Source organism: Spinacia oleracea, chromosome 5 (genome assembly GCF_020520425.1).
Source record: "Spinacia oleracea cultivar Varoflay chromosome 5, BTI_SOV_V1, whole genome shotgun sequence".
In the NCBI taxonomy this organism is placed as follows: Eukaryota; Viridiplantae; Streptophyta; class Magnoliopsida; order Caryophyllales; family Amaranthaceae; genus Spinacia; species Spinacia oleracea.
The window spans coordinates 78140430-78148552 of record NC_079491.1 but is presented as its reverse complement, the minus strand read 5'-3'; the positions used below and the strand labels follow the sequence as shown (position 1 = coordinate 78148552).

At 34.3% G+C, this 8123-nt stretch overlaps 2 long non-coding RNA genes across 2 annotated transcripts; one reads left to right on the top strand and one right to left on the bottom strand.

Moving 5' to 3' along the window:
* Positions 1-672: 672 nt before the first annotated feature.
* On the bottom strand, positions 673-7917 carry LOC110777990 (uncharacterized). The gene is made up of 4 exons (XR_002530638.2): positions 7678-7917; positions 7283-7415; positions 6372-6663; positions 673-956 (listed from the first exon to the last, which is right to left on the bottom strand). It is a non-coding gene; the product is annotated as an uncharacterized lncRNA (long non-coding RNA).
* Positions 4045-4982, top strand: LOC130460741 (uncharacterized). The gene is made up of 2 exons (XR_008920835.1): positions 4045-4571; positions 4689-4982. It is a non-coding gene; the product is annotated as an uncharacterized lncRNA (long non-coding RNA).
* Positions 7918-8123: the final 206 nt, after the last annotated feature.

The window sequence follows — 8123 nt, the reverse complement described above, 5'->3', positions numbered from 1 at the left end:
TTTTCACCATATAACGTAACACCTTGTTCAATATTAAGTACCACTTTTCTATTATTAGGTAACATTACATATTTAACACTTTCTAATATCTATTGTAACACTTGCAAAGTATTGCTTTTCATTAAATATAATAATTTAACTAATATTACAAAATTTGTTCACCAATAACAATAATATTTACAATAAATAATGATACTATAATAAAAAAAATTGGGTAAAACAACAATTTTATTACCAAAAGTAGGAGACAAAATGAGTTCCAAACAAGGAAACAACAAAACCAACTAAAGGAAGGGAGCACAGCCTACTCCCTAACAAACAAACACAAATGGCAGCTACAAGCCTACAAGGAATCAACTCTTAGTTGAAACACAGCATGAAAAAGCAGAACCTACAACCAGCTGCTAAACACTTCACAGCACAACATCCAACTAAACTGCCTGCACGTATAGACTGATTGACAGAACACTTCACAGTTGATGCCACCTGACAATCTACATGAACTGTACCAAACTGCATAACCTGCTTAGAAGAAAAAGCCACCAAACCGAACAGCTACTGCCACGTGACTACAGACAGCAGAGCACCCAAAGCAGCCTGCTAAACAAATCAACAGCAAGACGGGCTAAACCACAACAAGCAACCAGCAGTAAAAAAACAGAAGAATAGCAATAATAATATGAATCTGAAATAGTTATTGCATGCACGAATGTGAAAATGTCATTTTGAAGGTTAAACTAATAAACAACTCTCTAATATATTTGATGTGCGATCTATAAGAATTGCATTATTATGTTCAAAATAAAACCAAATGATCATATCTAAAACTAAAATGTATAATTTAAAACTAAATGTCTTCTATCTTTCATCATCAACTGGTCTCCCTTTACGTGTGCATGATTCTCAATGTCAACTTAATCTTCATTTGCTATCGGATCGAATTCATCATCTTGATCCTATAAGAAGTATAAAATTAGTAAGGTCCAACATCCATAATCAAGAAAAGCACAACCAGACATTACAATACAAGCACTAGAAGTTAAGACGAAACAAGGGATGTGCCAAGCGTATGCAATACATGAATTACAGGAAGAATGATAGCAAGGCCTTTATTAAGGGGGTTTGGATGGAATTCTAGGCTGCAAACAGTCTCAGACCTGGAGGACACCATCGCAATAATGAAGACAAACAACAAGAACCTAACCAGGCTGCAAACAGTATCAGAATTTGTACTGTCTTAGTTTTGTATAGAAATAGAACACTCTGCTTCTTTAGTTACTGCAAAATTATTTTGCAGACTATTCTTCTCGTGTGAGCTCTCTACTGAGGTTTGGAGTAATATTTTACATTGGATGGGTTATTAGTTTGTACTGCTGCTTATACTTCTGCTGTTGTAAAGAATGCTAATTAGTTTGTTGTTTAGATATTCACTTGGGTGCAGTATATAGCATCAATGACTAGAGCATTTATTTACTGTCATGGAAAACACGTGATACACAGAGATATTAAGTTAGAGAATCTCCTAATAGGTTCACAGGTGAATGCATGACTAAGCTACCAATTCTTCCATATGCTTATATCTGCCAGATTATGCTAATCATGAAAGTTTTAAGAATTGTCAGGGTGAACTCGAGATAGCTAACAGAGTTGAATGAAAAAGTGAATGATAGATGAATGCAACAAGATTAAGATCTTGCTGTAAATATCCTTTTAAGTAAGTTTCTGAAATTTGCAGGGATCTTAAAGAGTACCAGGCCTAACTTCAGAGGGTTTGCTGCTCAAATATACGAGAAGATCCCAACCGAGACCTGATGTTAAATTTAATTTCAGTGCAAGGTAGTTGGAGCGTGACTTATGCTTGAGGAAGATTATTTTTTAGGGGTATGGTTATACCGATGTTTGCTCCAAACTTTCACCTTGAGTTTTGATTCCAACTATAATGCAATTTCATTTCTGTATGATGTTAGTGAATCTTGATTCTGCTTTTTATTCTAAAATCTAGCAAGGTTTGATAGGTTCAAGAATTGTAAGTAGGGATTTTATTTGTACTGAATGTGATCTTGGACTAACAAGATCTGTGTAATGGGTGGTAGGAGCAACGCTTTCTAAGAAAATATGCACACATTATAGGCACAAAAAAGAGATGAGAAATGGAGAAGTATCTCTTGAGAAACATATCATCATAAAATCATTGATAAAAGAACTTGAATATTAATCTAACCCCATGAATCTTCCACATGTCCAGGTAATTATAACAAGAAAACCTCGTTCCGTACCTGGTCTATACAATATGCTATATAGTATGTACTAGGTGCTTACGTCTCAGACTTGGTGGCATTGAGATTAAAACAACATGGTTACTCTACTGGTTGTCTGCTGGTGATACAGTTCCATATATTATTTTGTGCCAGAAGGTATTTTTTCTCCTTGTTTATGTTCATATGATTTAGGAAAGCAACAACTATAATGAGCTGCTATTTTGCACCCTACTAATCTTAGTTTAACATTTTGGTACATAATGGTACGGGTGACTATTAGACAGGGTGTTAGTCTGGGGCCACAACTAGTATTGCTTCAAGGAATACCTTTTAAGATAGTGAAGTTCAAGATCTGTCATGAACTGAGTAGAGCAAATAAACAACACAGACATTGAATCATATTCCAAACAACCAATTACTATGCTTATAATAAGAAAAATTACTATTTCAGGCTCCCAACTAACAATATTATGTCATTTCATAAAAACAATTAGGAAAATAGATCTCTCAACAAACAAAACTAAACAAAATCTAGCAAAAACAAAACTAGCAGCTAATAAACAACATCTCATCCAACCATCTAGCGTAGCTTGTTTTTAAAAATGCTGAACAAGGGAATTATATAAAAGAAATGAAAATCCTTTTCCTTAAGGATTAAAAAGCTACTTAGAGTTCTTAATCCTCTAAAATTAGGGAATGAGAAATTAGAAATCTAAAAATCCTAAAACACAAGGATGCTACTAATTTACTACACATACAAGCTCCTACTCGTCTATTCGCTATCTTAGTGTCTTGTGCATAAAATACAGACGTCTCCAAATGTTATATCCAGTATTCTCCAAGTAACTCCACACTATACATATATGTTGGTTACTCTCCTGCAGTGCTAACAACAACATGTGAAAATGGAAAGTTGGTGCCAGTTTAACTAACAATTGACTCGATCACTCGAAGCATAACTTACTACGTTAGAGCTCTCTACCTCTCTTGCAATGTAATCTTGTTATTTTTCATACTAAATAGAGACCAGTTTCCCATATTGGAAATGGATTGGGGTGAGCTTCTTTAACTCGCTTCTTTAACTCACTTTAATTATGTGGGTCTCTTAAGTCCTAATATCTATTTGACCATGCTTACCAATTATCATCCTGAGACCTAGAATCTTCAAGGCACGTCTATTTTAATTCATATGAAGTCAACATAGGTTTATTATCGGCATATTAAGCTTCAACTGATGGTTTCAATCCAGCAATGTCGTCACTGATGCAGAGTCCACCCTAACTGATGCTGAAATGTCACTTAAGCTTATACAACAAAATGTATTAGAATAATAACCAAACAAAAAAACATATAAAAAATCCTAACAACTAACTAAGGGCCTGTTCGGTATCATTTTCTGTTTTGAGTTTTGGGTTTTGTAAAAACTGAAAACTGGTTTTAGTTTTTAGGCTAAGGTTTTTTAAAACAAAAACAAAATCGTATTGAAAGACATTTTGTCACCGCTCAAAACAGAAGTTGATTATCATAATAATTATGCTAGCTATTATTATCATTTTTTATAATTTTAATTATTAATTATTATGCCTACATATTTTACTACTGTTGTCGTCTAAAAGGGAGTGATATAACCTCACAATATCAATATATCACCGGATTTTTCATGAAATGCCCCTGAGGTTTGCGTTAATGCACCAAATACCCCTAAACTTTCCAGAATGCACCAAATACCCTTGAGGTTTTAAAAAATAACACAAAGTACCCTTAATGAGCATTTTCCGTCAATTCATTTAAGTCTCCGTTAACATTAAATTTTTAAAATTTTTCTGTTTTTCTTTCTCTTTTCTCTTTCATGTTCCTTTGTTCTTTCTCCTTCTCCTTCCCAAAATCTCAGGGAGTCTGCAAATCAAATTTTTTTTCCTTATTTTTTTTTTCTTTTTTTTTTCCCTTTTCCTTTATTCTGCTTCCTTCCCCTTCTTTCCATGGATCCTTAAATTCGAACAAAAAATTAAAAAAAATGGGTTTTCTCTCTCCTCCTCCATGGTTGCGAATTAAGGGTTTTTTGGTTGCGAATTTTCTGCTAATTATGAGTGTTTTTTTTGTTGTGAATCATCTGCAAATTAAGGGGTGTTTCTCTTCGATTTTTGTAGATAATATTTCTCAATTTTGGGTGATTTTTTGGGTCGATATTTTGGGTTGATTTTTTGGGTTTGGAAGAAAATAAGAGGAAGAGTTCATTGTGAGCAGCCATGGTAGTCTCCCCCAATCACATTGCAGGCTCCACCACCGTCGTCGCCCGTGTAGGTTGGAGATGGGGTATGTTTTATTGAAGATTTCGTGAATAATTTTTCCGGGTGCTTATATATAATGGCTGATTTTGTTTGGTTTTGATGGTTGGGTTTTGTGATGATGATGGTGATGGTGATGGTGAAGAACAGGAGAGAGAAATTGGGCGAGAGTGAGAAAGAAAAAGGGGCGGGTTTTGCGAATTGGAGGAGAGACGGTTAATTAGGGATAGGATGGTGATGGTCATTGCTTCCATGGTGGTTTGAGATGAGAAAGAAGATGATGATGATGAAGATGTCGTATCAAAATTACAAAGGTGAAGATGAAGACAAATGAAGAAGCAAGCAAGCAGAATAGCAGATTCACATTTTGGGGTCAATTTTTTTTGTTTTTTTAATAGCTAATTAGATTATTTTAGGGGCTTAATTTTTTTAGATAATAGTTAATTAGTTTTTTAGGGGTTTAATTATTTTAATTAAGTATTAATATTAGGATTAGTAGAGAAAATGGTGAGTAAGGGCAAACAAGTAAATTCATACTAACGGGGACTTAACGGAATTGACGGAAAATGCTCATTAAGGGCATTTTGTGTTATTTTTTAAAACCTCAAGGGTATTTGGTGCATTCTGGAAAGTTTAGGGGTATTTGGTGCATTAAGGCAAACCTCAGGGGCATTTCATGAAAAATCCGATATATCACCATGTGTAGCTGTGTAAGTGTATAAAGACCACGTGTACACTCTTTGTTTATTTTACTAAGGAGAGACATGTATAAACTGTGAGCAACTTTTTTTTGTTAAGAAAGCAAAATTAGACTCCTTTAATTTATTCATCCGGTCCTCCCCTTTCCCTGCCATTTTCTTGTCCACCATTGATTCTTCTTACAGGTACACCGTCACTCTCTTCCATCGTCGGGCGATTCAGAAGTCACCTTTTCGGTTTCTCACTCAATCTCCTCCAGGCAGGCCCTTCAATCACCCATAATCCAGAACTCTTTAAACCCCCTCTACTTCAATCCTCCTTCAGATTAAGCATCCCAACATCAACATGGTTTTATGTCGAATATTAGAACTTTGTATTCGATCACCAATTCAGTTGGAGTTAATTGGACATTTTAATTAGGAGAGAGAGTGAAATTAATGGATTCTAATAGTAAGGGTAGCATTAATCGATTTACGGCGAACGTCCGCGACATCGACGATGGTGCACGGAAAGTAGATCGACGGGAGGTAACAACGGGCGGCGAAATATGACAGAAGCAACTGTGACGAGAGGGGAAATTTTTTCATTAACTGTATTTTGTAATTCTGCAATGGTGGGAAATAAGAAGGAAAGTAAAAATAAATCTGTGGAAACCACATTTAGTGGTTTTGGGTTTTCCGTTGCAGTTTTGTGAAATCATGTGAAAAGTTGTTTTATAAATCAATTTCAACGAACAGGTTTTTGTTTTTTTTTGTTTTAAAAAATGGAAACACAGGAAACGGAAGTAATGCCGAACGGGGCCTAAGTAACGAACCACTCAAGCTTCATAAAACATCAAGTTCCAGGTCCAAATTCTATCTAAAATTCAAAATCCTTAAACCCAACCCCACCCACCCTAATTCTTTATATTCTCTGTATCACATAGCAATAAGAAGTCATCAAACTGTAAAAAACGAATGAATTCCCAACAACCAGTCAAACAAATAGGTTCAATAATTCATTTCCTTATTATCTGGAGAATATTTCAATTAAACTCTATAATCTAGATTGTAACAATTCATAGATTCTTGGAAATAATTATTAAATAACCAAAATAAATTAAAAAGACCCACCATAAATCAGAAAGTACCTGAAATTGGAAGCGGGAATTCAATGAATTCCAAGATCAAGATCGAGACGACGAGTGATTCAAAAGACTTTGCTGATCACAACACGAAACAAATATGCCAAACTGATCTCAAGTAACACAAAGGAGAAAAGAAGTATATCCAGACCCTATGAGGTTCATAAACAAGTATGTCCTCCTCTTCATCTTTGTAATTATAACCATTATATGGCCCATCAGCTGTACTTTCATTGTCCCATGAAGAAATTATCCATCAAAATCACCCGATTGCAGCAACGAGTCAGGAACTCAGGACCTAAAATGAGAGAGAAAATTAAGAAAGTTAGCTCAAAACATTAAGATGTCCTTTAAAATACTTCGTATTAAGCTTGTGTCATGTATTTAGAAAAACAGAACACAGGATTTGGTCAAGTAATTAAAATTAGTTGTATCATTCACATCATAATATTTCCTATATGTCAAAATAAAGGACAAAAACATTTGTGATCACAAACCCATAAACATAAAAATCAACAGCTTATAGGCTTACACTGGCCACTTGATCCGTGGTAAGGCTCATGATATACGTAACCCATAGTCTTTGCAAATAAAAGGAAATCAATTGGTAACCTTTGACAACATTGAATCTTCATGACATACCCACTTTCATCAAGCCTCAGTATAGTACTATAGTAACAATTTAACAAACTTTAATTTCTCTACATAAAGTTTATATTAGGAATCAGATAATGTGGACTGACAACAGTTAACATGGCCTTTAAACTAAACTACTCGGTATATATTCAATTGCAGAAAAATCAATTGATAAAACAAATAAATTCAAATAAGGGAGTATGAAAAATTTGAAGGAAGTGGCAATACTCCATTAATGAATAGTTTGGAGATGTGAATTCTACGAAAACAAATTCAGTTACCTAATTGGGCACAATCAATGGTCGGAAAATTCAAGTGACAAACGGCCAAGCAATTTCCCGTTAGAATTCTTTCTCTCTCCTAGTCTCCTTCCTTCATCACACCTCTCCCCCATCATCGCTACCGCCCATCAGCCTGCACAATCGCAAAACATGAAGATGGGACCATGAATTTTTCTTTTGTTGATTTGGGGTCTATAGCCATTGAAGAAATTAATCGCTCATGGATTTGATGGAAGAAAATAAGGTAGTAATCAATGGCTAAAGCCAATAACTGTTCAGAATCCAATCAAAATCTTTAAACGCTATAATCTAGATTAGCAATACATATATTCTTGAAAATTAATGATTAAATAACAAAAAATTAAAACACCCACCACGTACAAATCAGAAATTACCTGAAAATCGAAGCGCAAATTCGATGGAACCCAAGATCAAGATCTGGTTTTTCTGATAACTGGTTTTTATGAGATATCAATTCGCTAACTGGTTTTCTGATGAAATCGAGACGACAGAAATGGTTTTTCTGAAAAACTAAACCTAAGGGTATTCTTACCTCTATTTGGGAAGAGGAAACTTTTAAGAGAGATTCCATTTTTTTTTTTTTTTTGTATTCTAATGTTCTGGCGGTTTATCAAGGTTTTAGAATTTTTCCTAAATTCTATTTATTTTGTCTTTGGCGGCTAAAATCACTTTTTTGATAAATTGGGAATTTTGGCATTACGGCTTATTTTTCCAATTGTAAATATTTAAAAAAATTCAAAAAAAAATAAGGTAACACTTTTTAGTGTTACCATAAAACGTTACCTATTTCTAAAGTGTTACTTTATAATGTTACTTATGT